We start from the raw sequence: 19,907 nt of genomic DNA on the forward strand, positions 1-19,907 counted from the left end.
AATGAGAAATGGTCTCTTAAACTACTTTTTGACCAGAAATTTCTGTTTACACTTGTGTTGCTACAATTTTCTTTTCTGCAGTAACTTACTCAGGGAAAAAGAGGTTATGGGAAAGACTGCAAGGAGATACTTGAATAAGATGAAAGTGGTGTTTAACGCACAAAAGAAGGGCAAGGCATGGCATTTGTGCCAAATAGCTGTGTAAGAGGTAAAAAGAGAAGAGTGGAAAAACAAAAAAATTAAGATCCTGGAGTCTGATAAGAGCTGGACAGGAACCACATGAAGCAGAAATAGAAGGAAGAAAACAATTTTATGGTGCCTTGGATGACAAGCAATATGATTTGAGTATGGAATGTAAAGAAACCTGGCAGTTCAGATAGAAATGTGAAGCGAGATGAGCAGTAATAGAGAAATGGTTGCAGATTGCTATCTCAGTAGCCACTTTAATGAACTGCACACAAGGAAATCTAAAGGAAGACAGTCACAACAGTCAGTGCAAGAAATTAACTGAATTATGGACAAAGTTTCTAACCGGAAGACTGAGTTTAGCCAGGAAAGTGACACCTCTTGTTGGCTGTGCCAGATCAAGAATTGGATGAGTGACAGATGGCCAGTCACCTGCTTCCTGTGAGCTGGAGCTCAGACCTAGTGGTGGGCCAAAGGAAGGAAAGCATAGCTTAGCTACAAATTTTAGTGTTTGGCTCTTGTCACTGATAGAGGAGTTGCCCTCTGTGTCTCACAGTATAGGAAGAAGCAGCTGCCTCTGAATCTTGCTATCTCTGCATGGCACAACTTCCCAGAATGCCACCATTCACATAGCAATGCCAGATCCAGGTGTTTCACAGCAAGTATTTGTCTTTGAAATCCTAAGCTCAATTTTGCAGACTTCCACACAGGAGAACACCAGTGAAAGTTGTATAGGAATGTTCCTGCAAGAAATGATCCAATGGCAGAAGTGGTAGGAGTAATGCAGACCCCTGGAAAACATTAGGGCAAAAAGGCACAAATTTCTCTGCCATGCATGCACATTTCATCTTTATATTTTAAGAAATTCAAATACATTTACAAAGCTTTTCATTTTAACCAATATATCTGCTGATCCCTAAGGACTACACCATCAACTTCAAACCTCGAGTTTAAGAAGTTCATTTTTCCCCTTGATTAGCTCTAGTTGTCCTATGTGTGCTGCTGCAAGTATCTCTGCTGGTTTTAAGGAGATAGTGGCTTGCAGCCTCCTCGGTCCCTGTGGAGCTGTGCTCTTCACCATGACCCTTTTACTTATTGCCTTTCTTATTGCACCCTCAAAGGGCCAACTCCCTCTTCACAGAGGCAGACAGCTACAGTTAGAAGAGATACACATCATGTGTTCTATTATTAAGTAATTGCATCATTATTTATTAAAAAAAAAAAGGAATAAAAAAAGGAATAATAGAGAGGGATCCTTTGTCTCATATCAATGCTAGCAAATGCACAGGCTACTGTTAGCAGACTAAAGCCAGTGAATATTGAAAATAAATGGTTTGAAATTTTGGTTGAGCTTCGCATGGAATATGGTTTGCTAATATCCAGCTTTTGATTCTGCCTCATGGCCTGTGCCACTGTGAATGTTTGGTTCCTGAGGAGAAGAGAAGCACAGACACTTAGCAGTATTAACAAAAATGCGCTTTAGAGCTTTTGGAAACATGTCCTTTAGTGTAAGAATGCTTTTTGTAGGTCATTGCTGAATATCTGGCCTAAATATCTATTACTCTCTTATTTGATGGATTGTTTATATTCTCTAATTTTTGTATTTTGTATTTTGTATAGGGTTTTCCAAGCAACTTTTATCAGTGAGAGATTGCTCATTAGTTATCTATATTGTTCCACATAACACTTCTAACACACAAAAGGTTTCCAATGTACTTAAGATTCCACACCACCATACAGTAGTTAGTCCCAGAGGCTCATTATATACATGAAAACAGAGTATTTCCTTAGATTTCAAATATGCAGCCTCTTTGGGAATCATCTCCAAATATGCACTGTTAACATTATATCCCAATCTTGCATTACCTAATACTGTCTCACTGTGCTTAGTACAGATACATAATCAATTGAAACCCGTGCATCTTAAGGACGCTACTTACAACAAAATAAGAGAAAATCCACCAGGTCTCAAGAAAAGCCTGGAGCACATCATAGAATAAAGCCTGTCCTATGATTTCAGTATTTAATTATAGAGAAATGTGCTCAATAACAAAGTCTGTTTCACTTTAGATTAACATCACTTAGGTATTGAAAACACACTGCACTCTGTAGCTTACATTTCTCTGGAGGGAGAAGGGAGGACAGTAGTAAAAACTTTCTTTCATTCCCTACCCTAACTTAATTCCAGTTTGAAGGACTCAAGATAAAAAATTGGAGATGGGCTTTCATTGTTGGATTTCTCAGCTTTCTAATTATATCCCTTACTCTATAAAACATGCACTGCAGTAAAGAATCAGAGGAACTGGCAGACTGAGACAGACTGAAAATGTCTTAATTCTTCTGACCTTTACCACAATTTTCTTTCTCCAACAGAATACACAACTGACCTTTTCCACCTACTGAAAGGACAGCTTATGACAGATTTCCATTATCAAAAGCTCTCTGCAAATTCACTGGAGTTATTACTGGTAACCCAGCTCAGCTCTGCAAGGGTATTATAATACACAGCTCCCTGAAACCTTAACTGTTGGTTGTTTCTGGTTCCAGACAGTCACAGTGGCCATGCTTGCATACCTGCTAGCTTTCCAGATGTGCACAGAGGCAAAATACCTGCAAGACAGCCAAACATTACAGATGTTCCCAGCAGAAACACAGCTGAAGTGTTGCCAGATGCACCAAACATTCATCTAGGTCACAAACTTCACTGGGTTGAGGGATGGCTCAGTCATTAGGCTGCCTGCCTAGCATACAGGAGGATCTCTCCTCTCTGACTTAGGAGGTGACATTGAGAAAGTAACTAAAACCCTACAGCTCTGCTCTTTGTCTGTGAAAAGAGGGTGGACTGCATCTCCTCTTCAGTGTTATGAAACTCTAGACAGTGAATCATTTACTGCTACTCTGATAACAAGGTCCAGATGGAGAAATTTTCAGAATATTTTAGTTGAAGTTTATAATTTAATTAAGGAAAGACAAAAAATATTGTGGGGTATGGTATACAAGTTTTATTGGTACAAGTTGGAGATGTGATTATTCATGCTTAGAAAAGCCAAGTGATTCATGAAGTTTGCATCAGCTGACTAGCAACAAAGACTTTGTACTCAGCTGCACCATCCTGGTCTCTGTAAATTTCAGACTTTTATTAAGAAACCCAAATGTTTGTGATACTTTTTACATTTTTTCACATCTTTTTAATTGAAACTATTTTTATATTGCTCCAGCTGTAAAGCCAGATTATTTTAGTAACCACGTGTTCAACTGAGAACACATGGCAGAGAGAACTTTGTATTTTTATTCCCAAAATAACTTGTATTCTTTTGCTTGCTTTCTTTGTTGAAACTAGATTTAATACAGACACATACAGTCGGGAGTATTTTGAATGCTTATCATATGTCTTGACAGAGAGCACCAGAAAGTGAGCAGCTTTTCTGTAACTATACGTGCCTCTATGGTCAGCAAAGACAAAGCTGCTGGGTTTGCAAAGGAGCCAAAGGCAATATGACTTTAAAACAAAAGGGAAGTTTTAAACTATAAATCAAGGCAGCAGTCGCATTGAAAGTGTGAGAGTAATATTTGCCTTTCTCACTCAGACTTGGCTTGGGATTTAAAATCCCAGGGGTTTCCATCCTGCATCCTACTGTGGTTTTACAGGGAAATGAGCACTGAGAGGAAAACATGAATGCTCAGGCAGGAGGCCCAAGAAAAGGAAAGGAGTACGTGCAAAACCAAGACACTGAAAATGGGAACCAAGCCTCCTTACATGCATGACCATTCAAGATCACGTTTCGAAAACAGAAGTGGAATTAAATGGGATTTGAAGAGGTCTGTGATGCATCCTACCCATAGAGGGCTTCTTGAGGAACAAATCCCAGAGACAGCTAAAGAAGTCCTGAGTGCAGCACTCAAAAACTATTACAAACAGCACAAAATATTAAGTCAGATATATGTAATCTTAGTGCAAGAATTTCAGTGGTCTGACTATATTTACTCTTTGAGTAAATGTATTCTTGGTTACATAAAATTCCCCTGCAGACAATATTCTTTGCTTTGCTGTATTTTGCCACTAACCAGTCATAATATTTTGTGCCATTATGACAGAGAAAACAGTGTTCATAAAGCTTTGCAAGAGCCTTCCACAAAGAAAAAATACACTCCCAGAAATAGCAATCCAGGAAAATGTTATTTCAGATTTTAAGGCAACCAGAACTAGTGCATGGTTCATGTACACTTAATTTAGAATTCTGCTGACACTACTTAATAGTTCACTCTATGTTGAAAAGAATTTACAATATATGTATCATTAAAAATTATCCCATGATTCAGACAGAAAGTCTCAAGATTGGGTATGAACAGTGACTTACAATCAAAATCCAAGAATGGGACAAAAGTAATACATAAAACATACTACATATATATTTTAAATAAATATATACTTATATGTTGCACACAGAAAAAGATATTGAATGAAAATCAGTGTAGGTAGAAATCAGAGAGGAGCACATATCTTAAATCTTACACAAAAGTCTGATTCCCCTGTAGAATTCCAACCTGGCTTCTTTTGGTTTTTAACACAAAAAAGCTTGGGTAAATAAGTAAAGGACTGATTATTCATTATTACTTAGCTAGCGGGTTTGGCTCTGACACTTCCTTCTTCATTTTCCTTCAGACTGCCTACCAAAGACTACAAAGCTCCATTTGACAATGCTAAGCAGGAATAGATATGAAGAAAATCTGTGACTACCTTAGACTGATTTAAGAAGGCAGTTTCAAATTTCAATATGAAAATGCTGGGCCAATGCTGACTAAGAAGAGAAATAAAAATCTACAAACATGAGATGCAAAGGAAAGATGGAAGACCAATACAAAATGATAAAAATCAAATTAAAAGCATAAAAATATAGACTGAAGAAATTTAGAGAGGAAATCTTCCAGAAAGCGAAAAGATGTCATGGAATTATTATTTATTCTTTAAAATGTTTTCCAAAGAATCTCAAAACTGGATCACAAATATAAAGTAACAGTTCAATTTCTCAGAGGATAAAATCACATCACTAAGGACACATAATTAAACCACAGAAGAATGGAAAAAGCAATTGAAAACAAAGCTGTAGGGGCCTCACTGGTGCCAAGAGTAGCATAAAATAAGTTTTCTATTTCTGAGGAGAGTGATTGTAGCAGAAGTAAAAGACTTGCAGACATAGGAAAAAAGATGTTGCATGAGAGATTCTTGGGTTTTTAAAGATGATGTGATTATAGAGGGATGATCTTCCAGTGGTAAAACACATACACAAGATAGTAGGACATCTCTTACATGCACATCAAAACATTGCTGCTGAATGCAAAGACAAGGAAAATTTGCTGAGAAAAGGCCACAGTTTCAGACATCTATCTTTTGCTTTTCTTTTACAGCCATCTGAATATAGCACCAAAATCTGATGCACCACAACATCTTCAAGAAACGGCTGCTCTGAGATCTTTTGTTCATTTTGCAACTTTATACATCTAAACTCCTCCCTCTTCAGCAACCCAAAGGTGAGATGCTCCCTCAGCCTGTCTCTGCTGCTGAGTACAGTAATTTCACGAATACAAGCTGCACTGTTTTGACCAAAATTTTGGTGGAAACCTGGAAGTGCGGCTAGTAATCCGGGGCGGCTAATATATTAACAAAAATGTGATATCTGCCCTTACCTGGTACCGTGCCGGTCCTGTCCTGAGCAAAAATGGTTTGAAATTCACGGTTTCCCATTGTTCCGACAATGAACCAATCAGAGAACAGCTTATTGCCTGCCTGTGGATGACAGCTTTACTGAGGGGCGGGGGATGTTATCAGGGTGAGGTACGTCGGTGAGTTACCTCGGCAGTTTGATAAAAGTGTGTGATATTTCTCTGTACTTTTTTAAGTGTTTTCAGTCTTGTACAGCTGCGCGGCTGGCTGGGCTCACACAGAGAGGGGTGGGGGGGGTGCTGGGCTCACGCGGATGAGCAGGGTGGCTGTGCCAGCACAGAGATGCAGCTCTGCTTGGAGCTCGCCCGCTCACCCACACGGTTGAGCAGCTGTTTAAAGGCAATGCGGATCCGTTGGGAATGCTCACAAAATGACCACACTATTGTTCGTGTCTTTTTCGGTTTGTAAATAAAACTTGCAGGGAACGCTGCCGCAGCTATTGTCTGTGTCTTTTTTCACCTGGGAATAATGTTTCCAAGGTCGGCACCTGCCAGTAAGCCCCAGCAATCCCGCGATTGTGTTACTAAATGACGACTTTGTGAAAGTTTGCCACGAACGAAAGTGCAGCTAATATTTGGGTGTGGCTTTTTTATTGACAAAGACATCAACGTTGCCAACACACCGGAAATGCGGCTTATACTCTGTGCGGCTTGTATTCGTGAAATTACTGTACTTTGAGTTCATTCTGCATCACAGAAAGAAGGTACTTTTCAATGTCTGCCATTGTCAGCCATTCTCCTTTCCCACTCATCCTTCAGCAGGCAAACACGTAAGTCATGCTAACACCCTCACTGAAGGTGAGAGAGACGGACAGTTTAAGCATCCTGTGCTTTTTCCTAATCTGTAACTGATAACCCCCAGTGTGACTCAACTGTTTGTCCCTGAGAGAAGGCTTAAAATAAAGCAAAGCTTCAATGGTGAGAAGCTGGATAAATAAATGTTTGAGTTGTTTGGTTTGGGGGTTCTGGCATATTTAGTTACAACTGACAGAAGCTTGCAAGCATCACCTACTTCCTCAACGCTTTAGGACTGCATTGAAATCATGCTCCTAAACTAAACTGAAGAAAAAATAATAGTTTTGCAGCATATGCAAACTTTAGATTTCACAAAACTCTAAGGATTTAATACAGATCCTCAGGAAAAAGGTACTTCAGGAAACTCAAGCTGATATTTTACATGCTGATCTAGGGGAAGAGAGTATTGGCTGGAAAGCTGTAACTATGGCTTTATCTTTACCTTCCTGGCCTCCAGGGAGAGGTCAGAGAAGGCACAGGCTAATTTTGCTTTCTCCTCCATCTTTAAAAGGGTTTGTTTGCACGTGCGTGTGGGGGAAAAGAGATGAAGGAATGGACCTGAGAATAGGAATTTTCAGCAGCACAGCATGTTACCAAATACTTTGTTTGTCTACTTTATCAAGAGCAACACTTCATTTCTCCTTGCCCGCCAGATTTGCTTTGTAGGGTTTGCCATATGAAGGCCTTCATTTGTAACATTGTGGTATAGGAAATCTGGGGTTGTCTCTCTATGGGGCTAATTAGGTCCGGGATTTCTATTCCATTCAAGTATCTCTATTTAATGCCTGAAAGTACAGACACCTAAGCTTCTAACTGGACTCAGCCTTGCTCTGTATTTTCATCCATCAGAAAAAATGCCCTAGAAAAATTGCTACTAGAGAAAGCTAACATTAAAATCAGAGTTTACTTTTCTTCTTCTAAATGAGTTAGTTAGAAACCAGTCAGCTGTTTGTTCAACATTGCGAGCCAAAGCCAAGCACCAATCTCTCCCTTGACTTACATTAGCTTTGAGAGTGCAAACAATAAGCAAGCTGGGGCTTAATGAGCCTGTATGTGGGGTCAGTCTGGCAGAACAAAAGAGGATGGTCATTTTTTGAGCTATCCCAGTTTGAAACAGAAACTACAGGGGGGATAACAAGGGCAACAACGAACTAAGGACCTGCAGAGATACCGCCCAGAAAGGATTTCATTGAGAGCAACTCCCTGACGGCTTCTTTACTCCAGCTGATTGTGAGGTACTATTTCCCAAGTACTGGCATTGAGCAGCTAACCCAGATCAGCCCATGTCAGCCTTTGGCATAGAGCAGTGGCACATCTGGACCCGGAAGAAAAGACTGAGCCATTAACTATTTCCGAATACAGAGCCTTCTGCTAAAACCCAGTTGTGTTAAAAGCACAGACTTTCACCATCAGAGCCAAAATGAATATTCAAACCTTGTCTCAAAAGCATGGAAGATAAAAAAATCTGGACATAAAAACACTCCACCAACTAGGTGGAGTTGGACAACACATGCTAGAGGAAATACAGAGCCATGGTACTATCTTAAACCAGTCTCTTTTTCCCAACTTTTGCCACAGACCCCATTCTAGGGCACATTTCATAATCTCTCTTCTACACAATTTAACAGACTCCTTTGATTTTCCTGGCCTCCCACCATCCCCCCCCACTCCAAAAAGAGCAAGAATGCCAACTCATTAACCTAAGAGGTGCTCAGTTATAAAGGTGATAGGCTGATAGAAAATTGTAAAGGCAGACAGGACTAATGTCACAGATATATCTCTGGGCCACCCAGAAGAGGAGTTTTCAATTACAGTAATTTCACGATTATAAGCCGCACCATTTTGACTAAAATTTTGGTCCGAACCCAAAGTACGGCTTATATACGGACAAAGAACAAAAAGATGCTGTTTTAGTTTGGAAGACAGGTGTCTGCTGAGAAAGGCAGGAACTTCTCTTTGAAATGGAGAATGTAAACCCCTTCCATCCAAATTATTATAATTTTGAAATCATGGGGTTTTCAGGCAAAAATATGGGAATTAGGAATAACAGTTCTTTACTAGGGAAATCAAAATAGAAATACAATACTACAAAGAAACAAACTCCAAACCCTGACAAAGTCAGAGTACAACCTGACACTCTGTCAGGCAGGGTGTTGGTAGCAGTCCCATTAAATGGTGGCTGCATCCTCCTGCAGTTACAGATGTGATTCAGTTGGAGCAGTGCTCCTGTAGAAGGTGCAGTTTCCCTCTAAAGATCCAGTGGTGATATGGAGAAATCCAGTTTTCCTCTGGAGTCCAGTGGAGAAAGGGGCTCTCTTAGTGTCCCAAAACCTCTGTTTTTATCTTCGTAAGAAATGTTGGGCTCCTCCCCCTGGCTGGAGCAACTTCCAATGGGATGAAGTAATTTTATCAGTCCCACAGTGGGACTCAATGGCCATTAGCAGAAAATGACTCACTGGAGGAAGGATGGGTTGTGAAAAGATAAAGAACAATGCCCTGCCTGGTTTCAATGGATGGCCCATTAGCAGAATATCTGCCGTTGAGATAAGGATCCCTGCCCCCACCCTCAACAGATGGTGATAGAATAGATACCTTTTATCACACTCTGTATTGTAACATGCACCTTATAACCAGGTGCGGCTTATGTACGGACAAAGAAAGAAAAGTTGCTGGCACCTGTAAGTGCGGCTTATACTCAGTGCGGCTTATAATCGTGAAATTACTGAGCAAGGTAATGAGCTTTTCAAAATTCTACCTTGGTATCACATTCCCCAGGCTGGAAAACAATTCTCAGGGAAACTGAACACCAGACAACTAAATAGTTAAAATACTGCTTGTGATTTGCTGCAGATGCTTCCACTGGGAATGCTTGAGCATAATAGTTCTGCGTAGGAAGAAAGGAACTGTATTTTAGTCATCTGCATATATTCTAGCTTTGGTTGGGTTTTTGGTTTTTTTTTTGGCTTGGGTGTGGGGTTTTTTTTTTTTAAGGGTACACTTTATTCAGGAGTGGACTATTAAAGCTGTTAAAAATAATACTCTTACAGACTGTAATCGGCTCTAGTGTCTCTCCACATGTGTGTGGGTTGGAGATGAGCACCATGGCCAGTAGGCAGGGACTTTTTTGGTACTGATGGGGGTGTATATTAAATCTTTAAAAGTTACTCTGATTAATTCACATCAAGCCAGCATAATTTTCTTCACTGCTTAAGTATTCCAATTGCCAAGATTCCTAAAAGAGAGTGAGCTGTGCTCCTGAGCATGAGTAGCGTCATGCCTTTTTTTAACTGGACTGAGACCCACCAACTCACAACTTGTCTGGGACTTTTCTTCAATCTCGTTGTCAGAGCAATACCCAGAAAGGTAATTTCATAGCAAGACTACAAGTTTCCCTTTTTCAGCAGCTCTCTCCTTTTAGACTATTGACAAAATTCAAATTATGCAATTTCAGTTCCCTCAGGTACCTTCAAAATACTCTGACTTTTGACATAAGTACCAAGAAAATGCCTTCATACAAGGTTTGTCCATTAGCAAATGCCCAGGGAGCAGGAGAGCTGGAAAGATTTTGCTTCCCAATTAGTTTTATCTGGGATGTTCAAAGAAAGTCTTCCTTTCCTATTTTATCATCTATCCCATTAATGTCTAACTAGGAAAGCAGCACCAATTTTTACAGAGTAGTTGTGGCTTTTCCCTAACAATAATCCTTTTCTGTCTGTAGCTTTCACATCATTGTTTTGCTGATGCTTTTAATTCTTCTTGGTTTGTATCCATTTTAAATGAAATAACCTGATTAGATTGCTTTTGTCAGAAGGCTGAGATCACATCCATCACAACAAGAGTTTTCTGGACACATGGAATGAAAATAGGTTGGATACCTAACATTTTTGATTCTCCTATAAAGACTCAGAATATCTGTTCATGTAATAGTCTTTAATGCAAGCATGCAACACTTTATTGTATGTTTCATTCACCCTCCAAATGCACATGCAATCTAACTGAAACTACTACAAATGAATATTCAAACTGTTCCAGGCAAAACAATAATGTCAAGTACAATCTCAAAAAGCTACATAGTATTTCAAAAGAAAGTTTTTACATTTTCATATAAAAGTGAAACGCTCAATTTAAAATTTTTAAGTCAGTAAAAATATTAACTAAGCACTTGCCCTCTTCACTTACAGAAATACAGTAATTTCATGACTATAAGGCGCACCCTTTTGACTAAAATTTTCCCCTGAACCCGGAAGTGCGCCTTACAGTCCGGTGCGCCTTATCTGATGTGCAAAGTTCGGAAATTTGCAAACCCGGAAGTGAGAGCTGCGAGCCGCGGGGCGAGCCGGCAGGGCCGCGGCTGCTGGGTGGAGGCGGGGCCACGGGGCTGCAGCTGCCGGGTGGAGGCGGGGCCGAAGGGTCGGGACTGCCGGCTGCCTGCGGGGCCGGGGCTGTTGACTGGAGGCGGGGCCGCGGGGCCGCGGGACCGGGGCCGCTGGGTGGAGGCGAGGCTGGGGCTGCTGGGTGCCCGCGGGGCCGCGGGACCGGGGCTTCCAGGTGCCGGCAGCACCGGGGCTGCTGGGTGCCCGCGGGACGGGGGCTGCTAGGTGCCCGCGGGGCCATGGGACCGGGGCTGCTGGGTGCCCGCGGGGCCATGGGACTGGGGTTGCTGGGCGCCTGCGGGACCGGGGCTACTGGGTGCTCACGGGGCCCCGGCTTCCAGGTGCCTGGAGGACCGGGGCTGCTGGGTGCCCGCGGGGCCATGGGACCGGGGCTGCTGGGTGCCCGCGGGGCCGCACACTGGGGCTTCCAGGTGCCCGCGGGGCTGTAGGACAGGGGCTTCCAGGTGCCTGTGGGGCCATGGGACCGGGGCTGCTGGGTGCCCGCGGGGCTGCGAGACCGGGGCTCCTGGCTGGAGGCGGGGTCGCGGCTGCTGGGTGCCCGCGGGGCCATGGGACCAGGGCTACTGGGTGCCTGCCCGACTGGGGCTGCTGGGTGCCCGCGGGGCCGCGGCTTCCAGGTTCCGGCAGCACCGGGGCTGCTGGGTGCCCGCGGGGCCGCGGCTTCCAGGTTCCGGCAGCACCGGGGCTGCTGGGTGCCTGCAGGACCGGGGCTGCTGGGTGCCCACGGGGCCACGGTTTCCAGGTGCCTGGAGGACCGGGGCTGCTGGGTGCCCGCGGGGCTGCGAGGCCAGGGCTCCTGGCTGGAGGCGGGGTCGGGACTCCTGGGTGCCCGCGGGGCCGTGGGAGCGGGGCTTCCAGGTGCCTGTGGGGCCGCGGGACCGAGGCTGCTGGGTGCCCGCGGGACCGGGGCTGCTGGGTGCCTGCGGGGTTGCGGCCGCTGGGTGCCTGCAGGACCCAGGCCGCTGGATGCCTGCGGGGCTGCGAGGCCGGGGCTCCTGGCTGGAGGCGGGGTCGGGGCTGCTGGGTGCCCATGGGGCCATGGGACCGGGGCTGCTGGGTGCCTGTGGGGCCGCACACCAGGGCTGCTGGCTGCCCGCGGGGCTGCGGGACAGGGGCTTCCAGGTGCCTGGAGGACCGGGGCTGCTGGGTGCCCGTGGGGCTGCGGGACCGGGGCTTCCAGGTGCCTGCGGGGCCACGGGACCGGGGCTTCCGGGTGCCCGCGGGGCCACGGGATCGGGGCTGCTGGGTGCCTGCAGAACCGGGGCTTCCAGATGCCTGCAGGGCCACGGGGCCGAGGCTGCTGGGTGCCCGTGGGGCCGCGGGACCGGGGCTGCTGGGTGCCAGCAGCACCGGGGCTTCCAGGTGCCCACGGGGCCACGGGACAGGGGCTGCTGGGTGGAGGCAAGGCCGGGGCTTCCTGGTGCCCGCGGGACTGGGGCTGCTGGGTGCCTGCGGGGCTGCGAGGCCGGGGCTCCTGGCTGGAGGCGGGGTCGGGCTTGCCGGGTGGAGGCGGGGCCACGGTGCCACGGCAGCCGGATGGAGGCGGGGCCTCGTCCAGCAAACACGCGGGGGGAGCTGGGGGCGGAGCCTCGCTGCAAAAAAAAAAAGTGCGCCCTATAGTCCGGTGCGCCTTATCTGATCTACAAAGTTGCGAATTTTGCCGACTCCTGGGGGTGCGCCTTATAGTCCGGTGCGCCTTATGGTCGTGAAATTACTGTACATTGAAGTATATTTTAATTATAGAGAAAAAAAGTGTGCTTGACTCTTTCCAACACTCTTTTCTATTTCAATCAGCAAATTATTAAAACAGCTTTTGCAGTTCAGTTCTACATAAAAGAATATATAAAGCTACCTTTGACTTTGCTCTTCAGTTTTCTACTAATATATAAAACCATTACAGCTACACCTGTTCTACTCATATCTGTACTACCTTCAACCCTTGCAGAGTCAGCCTACAAATGCATTTTACTTCCTAATCTCTTGAAGAGGCTATTGGTTACACCATTCAACTGACTGGAAAACATAGAGAGGCAGTGTAAATTTCTGGTGGTCATGCAGAAGATTAAAAAAATATCTATCCTGGCTTCAGTCATGCTTTCTGACATATATCCTGCCTCTTTTTATTATGGTAATGAATCACATATAAATGTTCATATTGCTGAGACTGCTAAGGTTTACCCAGAACCTATTCCATCAGCAGACTTCTCATCTGTCTTAAACTCTGTTGTTAGTGACCTTTGGTCCTTGGACTCATGTAGATCAGGATACTCACATAATCAGTTTGTTCAACACAGCAGTACATTTGCAGCTACTACAGAAAAGTCGCATTCATTTTTCTCAAGAAAAATTAACATGCTGAACTACTGTTCTGGTTTTAGTAAGTAAATGAATAGGAACTAGGCAGAAACAGACCAACGCATCCATTTTCTCATATAAATACAGGCTTAAGTAACCTTGCTCTGCAGAGGTGAGAGGCTTCTAGACACTGAGATAATCCAGCTAGGTAGCTTCTGTCAATTTAATTATTTTTTACTGAGATTGGTACTCACAAAACCATCTCTGATTGACAGCCCTTGAGATGATGTCCTGCGTTATCTATGGAACAGATACAGTCCAAGGAGCAGCAATGTTTTTAGGTCTGATTTATTTTCATTTCAGTCTTAAATGTGTCCTTGAATTTTTAATTGATGATAGTGACATCTCTTCCCCACTAGCACCCTTTTTCATTTTTCTGTAAAAGACAGCTAAGTTATTTCCTTCAGTCATATAGATTTTACTTCTAAACTGATTAATTCTCCCTAAATACAGACCATATCTTCATAAATACTCTTATTACAGTGATTGCCAAAAAGTCTACAGGTTACTTAATCAGTGACTTAACTTTCAAACCTGGGAACTAATCTTTATTCACATTAAATACAAACATCTGAATAGTTGCATTTTAATAAGGCTTTGTTTTATGGAGACAGAGATTGCTAACTGAAACTGATACTACAGAAATGCAATGAGGAATGAAAATCAAGAAAAGGGAAAGGAAAATGGGGAACAAACAATTTTAAGATATTGGCTGTCATGCTGTTTCACCTATATATATACCACTAACTACATGGAGCAATCAAGCCACTTTGAGGCAAGAGAATAGCACAAAAATGTCATAACAGTGACAGAAAATTTACAAGCAACATCTGCAGGAGGCAAAAGAGAAGGAAGAAGGAAAGGATAATCTAGTGAGTAGGCAATTATGAATCTGCTTAAACCTGAGCGTCAGAAAAAATACAAATATAGGGTCTGGTGTGCTCACAGCCCAGCTCATGAAGCAATAGTTGCCCAGACCCAACCATTGACATGAACATGCAGGGAGATTCTGCTTTAGCTGCAAGAAGTCAATCAGATCCTAACATAAAAAGTAATATTCTAATCTCCAATCTTGATCTAAACCGTAAGGTTTAGTATCCTTTTCAATTTCCTTGTCCCTGTTAATAGGAATATCCAAACTTACAGCGATTATCAACATAAATGTCATCTCTACATCTGGCTAAACTCTTGGCCTTAATGAAACCCTTTGGCAAATCATTCATTCTAATACCTAGGTTCAGCTTGATATCATACCACAGACTTATTGTGCATTACATACAAAATCTTTAAAGAAAAGGTTTTTAAAAGGAATTTAAGCACATTACACATCATTACAAATCTGTTAGATCATGTTCTTATAATGAGGATAACTGCACCTTGCTGTATCTTACTTATCTTTACAACATCTCCAAATTACAGACTGTAAAAGCATTTACTACTTGAATAATGACTAAGCAGGTGTGTAAGGGACAATGTACTTAGTGATGAAATTAGGCAAACTGTCACATAATGGCTAGTCACCAGCTCCTTCAGTCTGGAAGAATTATTTTCTAAAGACCATTTTCTTGTTCTTTGTTAGGTTTTAAGTAAGAGAAACATCAAGAGTGCTCTCCAGAGACAATCACTTCCCCTGGCCCTGCTGGCCACACCATTGCTAATACAGGCCAGGAGGCCACATCTTGGACACCTGGGCACACGCTGGCTCATGTTCAGTTGGTTGTCAACCAGAACCCCCAGATTGTCTATATCTACATGCTCTCAGATCCTTTTCTGCCCAGAAGCTTTCCAGCCACTGTGCTCCCAGCCTGTAGCACTGCCTGGGGTTGTTGTGACCCAAGTGCAGGACCTGGCACCTGACCTTGTTGAACCTCATACCACTAGCCTTGATTCATTTATCCAGCCTGTCCAGATCTCCTGCAGAGCCTTCCTGCTCTCAAGCAGATCAATATTCCTGGCCAATTTAGTGTGGTCTACAAACTGACTGAGGGTGCATTCAATCCCCTCGTGCCTATCATTGATAGAGATATTGCATACAATTGACTCCAATTCTGAGCCCTGCGGAAAACCACTTGTGACTGGTCATCAACTGGGTTTAACTCCATTCACCATCACTCTCATGGCTTGGCCATACAGCCAACTTTTTACCCAGCAAAGAACGTGCCTGTCAACGCCATGAACAGTCAGTTCTCCAGAAGAATGCTGTGGGAGACAGAGTCAAAGGTTTTACTAAGGTCCACATAAACATCAACAGCCTTTCTCTCATCCATTAGGTGGGTCACCTTGTCATAGATGGAGATCAGGTTGGTCAAGCAGGATCTTTCATAAATTTGTACTGACTGGGCCTGATCCCCTGGTATGTGCCACATGATGGGCACTCAAGATGATCTGTTCCATAACCTTCCCTGGCACCAAGGTCAGGCTGACAGGTCAGTAGCCCTTTGAACTCTCTCTCCAGCCCTTCTTGTCAACGGATATCACATTAGCTAGCCTCCAGTCTTCTGAGACCTTCCTGAGCCAGAACTGCTCATAAATGATGAAGAGTGGCTCGTCAAGCTCTTCTGTGAGCTCCTTCAGTATTCCTGGGTGGGTCCCACATAGCCCCACAGACTTGTGTGCATTAAAGTAGATTGCCAACTGTTTCCTCTTGAACAATGGGAACTTCATTCTGCTCCTCATTTCTGTGTTCTAGCTCAGGCGGCTGAGTACCCTGAGGATAGTTGGTCCAATTATAAAAGACCGAAGCAAAGAAGGCATTAAGTATCTCAGTCTTTTCCTCTTCCTTTATGGGAATGTTTCCACCTGCATCCAACAAAGGATGGAGATGCTTTATGCTCTCCTTGATAACAGCAAATCTTTCAACCTGCTGACTGGTCAAAAGAAGAAAGGCATCAACTATGGGAACATAACTATGACAGAGAATCTCTGAACTGCCTATTGAGCTTGCCTTGGACAAAACCTAAACAGAGATGTCAAGGAGGCCTGCCAGGGACAAAAGATGTACACAGCCCCTCCATAGTGAGCTCCTTTCCTTATGCTTTAGCCCACTCCTCATCTTGTTTGCTAAAACCCTTACTGGGTTCATTGGAAGACTTATTCCCTACTGAAGGTGCTTTGACACAGACTTTTCCACAAAACAGTGTAACACTTTACTTTAGAAAATCTATATTATGAATGACAGGAAAAAAAAGACACGGATTTTGTATCGGGTGTCAGCAAGACACCTATTATTTAAACACTAACAAGGTCCAGTGAAAACCATTCATAAGACCAGGAAAGAAATGAGTCAGGATGGCAAATTGCTCTCTTTCAGAATTTCTTTGCTTGGTATCTTTGACAATGAAGCTTCAAATCCCAATAAGAGACAGAAAGATTTGAGATCAACATTCATACTCAATTCTGTATCTTAAAACAGGGACAAAGAATGCCCTCATTTAAGATTCAAATTTAGCTCCCTCCTACTTGGACCTTTGTGCCATCTTGTGCACTTTTTATGAAAAAATATTTACATGGGAAATGTCAACTCAACAAGCAAAGGGAGAGGAAATTTTTATGTCAAAGGAACAAAGCCTGCTGCAAGTTGGCTTTCTTTTTTCCTTCTTAACAAATTCTGTGGCATGAGTCAGATAATGTGGAGTGGGAGGATCACACTTCAGCAGGTTGTGGTAGAGCAGGTGGAGCCATGGAGACAGCTTGGACATAAGCAGCATGTGTGTTTTCTCTTGAAGGACTTGGAGAAACAAGTGTTACAAAGCTGATTTTGCAAGAGTATCTTGCTGGCTAAACTCATATTTTTAAAACGCTGGGATTCCTGAACTGTTTTCCTCCCCCTGCATTAATTAATGTTTTTCTTCTATAATTTTTTTTTCCAAGATGAGGCAAAAAGCCACAGATTTCTCTCACAGACTATTTTGGAAACTAATTCTGAGAACAGATGAGAGCCGTTTCAATCATAAATGCATTATACTTTTGCTATTTTCTGGACACAGAGCAAACTCAACGGTGTAGAAAGGATATTCCACAAGGGGGACTCATACAGTGAACCTGGATTATTTTCCTTGGTACCTAATGACTGACTTTTTTCTGGTTCTTCTGCTGTTACACTCCAGGTTGAAGTAGCATTGCAGTACGTACAAGCAAATTGCCATGTTAACTCAACGCAAAGGTTTCTGCAAGGCCCTCTTACTCCTCCAAACATCAAGAAGCTTTTTAAAAGCGCTGCAAGTCCCTGGATTTAATAATTAGCTTTATTCTATTTCCAGGATTGTAGATAGCCTGGGTCTGTCTGTTTCCCCTCTCAATAAAACTGGCATGAATAAACAATAATGGCAGTGATCCCAGAGAAGTCACATCAGTGTAAATTAAAACATCCAATACTTTAAAAAACCCAACACTTTAACTGCTCCTGCCTGGTCCCCTTTCTCTTCCCTAATAAAAATCATCCACTCTTAGTTTTTTGAGGATAGTGGGACTTCTAGTTTTGGGTGAAGATCAAGAAATAAAGAAAACAAAGGTCCATGGTAAGGAGGCCAGCCCTTGCATTATTGTAGTCCATCACTGGCTCATCAAATAATTTAAAATAAACAATGTGAACAAGACACAGCAAATCCAAATTTGAATAATGAGAACTTTAGGTTTGCTGTTCTTTGGAATATTACTTATATGAACAAACAGTAGCCCCAGGTATTCTCAAACATGCCCAGCAAGCTCCCTAAAGATTTGTTATCTGACTCTGGCCTGAGGGCCACTGGATCTATTACAGTCCTGCTGTAGCTTCCTGCTGAAGAAACCCTTCCTGAGTGTCTCAAATCTGGCACCCGGCTAGTCAGTGAGTATGCCAGGAAGATGCTGTGGAGACCCCAGTGAGACATTACTTACTGTGCCTAGCTTAGGATGCCAAAAATCTGACATCTCAGATCACACCTCATTTTTAATGTGTGTTAGGAGTTTTTAATCAAGGTGGAGAGCAGTGTCCTCTCTCTTCCCATGGCAGGCAGCTCAGGCTGGGCACAACTGCAGTACCAAAGGATAAGGGAAGATCCTCAAGGGGAAAAGTGATGAAATTGGCATGATTGCTAGTGGCTTCTTGTAGGAGACAGAGCTAGTAATTTGGAAAAACAAGCTTGTTAGAGGAAAACAGGAATGACACCAATCTGCTGTAATGAGCAGGTAGGAGAGCAGTGCCTTTATGTCATGCTCCATTCTGGTTTTGAGCCACACTCTGCAAAGGTTGTGGCCTTGCTGGGTGTAAATTAACACAGTCTAATGATTTTTCCTCTCTTTTTAGTCTTCCAAGCTGGTATTGGTTTACAGTGAGAACAACAAAAGACAAAAGCAATGCAGCAGATTTGAGGGCAGACTAGGAGATTTCCATCAACTGTGCTATAGAGACTTTAATTTGTCAGGGTGAAGGAGATGAAAGACTGGATGCTTTAAGCAACTGTTTAGGTCTTAAGGTTAAGCAGTTACTCACCTGGGGCAAGGAGTTTCCAGTTTCCTCCAGACTATGGGCATTTTTAAAAATAATAATATACTCCAGAGTACCATCTAGCTATGAGAACAGTGTCCAGGGAATAAATTCTTCAGATTATGAAACATTCCTTTTACAGATGAGAACACGGTTGCACAGAAGGATTAAATTACTTGCCTCAGTATTATAAAGTAAATCAGTGATAAAATAGAGAAAATAATCAGATGTCCTGATGCCCACTTCTGTACATAAATCACTAGACCATATTTTTTCCTGCAAGATCATCATTTCCTCTTTTCATATGCTATCTTGCTGCCAAGAGAAAGATTATTCTACATGCTGCATGGACTAACATTTTTCCAAGTCTAATTCAAAACCTGTCAGGCCATGGAGTTGCTCTTCTATTCCCCTGGGAAATGATTCCAGAGCTTGACAGGGCAAGGACATACCTCGATGACAGGAAGTTTTCCATAATATTTACCCTTAAATTTTTCTCTTCTCCACTTGTAGTCATCTAAATATCTTGTCTCTTTCCATAGTGTTTATGATCATCAAATACTAGCAGTGCTGTGTTTCCCCTTCTCTCACCCAGATATCACTTAAGCAAAATTAATTAACTGTTACAGTAACACCTCTAAAAGCAATTCCCTAAATTCCCAAAACAGTTTTGATTTTTTTTCCCCTAAACTTTCTCTACTCTTCCAATATTAGACACTTATTTGAGTGTTTCCACAGTGTGTTCTTTGACCTTGACCAGTAGTTCCTTTCTCCCTGTTGGTGGGACACACTACAGCAGTACACAGGATGCTGGGAAAACTGGAGTCTGGAGCAGGAACTCCAGTGACATCACAAGACCCCTAAGGGTTGAGGGATTACTGGAAAGCTCCTGGAGCAATGTTTCTTTTCATCCATTGGAACCGGAAAGAGTGCCAGATCTTACATTAACATTGGGCTAATTTACCTGAAGGTGAGAGGCAGAACTTACTGCT

At 43.1% G+C, this 19,907-nt stretch overlaps 1 protein-coding gene and 1 long non-coding RNA gene across 27 annotated transcripts in view; one reads left to right on the forward strand and one right to left on the reverse strand.

The window, feature by feature from the left end:
• NRXN3 (neurexin 3) overlaps positions 1–19,907 on the reverse strand; it is a 967,067-nt gene that overhangs the window by 435,355 nt on the left and 511,805 nt on the right. The gene's annotated exons all lie outside the window — the stretch shown is intronic.
• Positions 1–19,907, forward strand: part of LOC116997276 — a 136,089-nt gene that overhangs the window by 82,729 nt on the left and 33,453 nt on the right. The window contains exon 2 of the long non-coding RNA XR_004418148.1: positions 5,593–5,715. This is a non-coding gene — a long non-coding RNA (uncharacterized LOC116997276). The remainder of the gene's footprint in view (positions 1–5,592; positions 5,716–19,907) is intronic.

This window comes from Catharus ustulatus, chromosome 6, assembly GCF_009819885.2.
Source record: "Catharus ustulatus isolate bCatUst1 chromosome 6, bCatUst1.pri.v2, whole genome shotgun sequence".
Classification (NCBI taxonomy): Eukaryota; Metazoa; Chordata; class Aves; order Passeriformes; family Turdidae; genus Catharus; species Catharus ustulatus.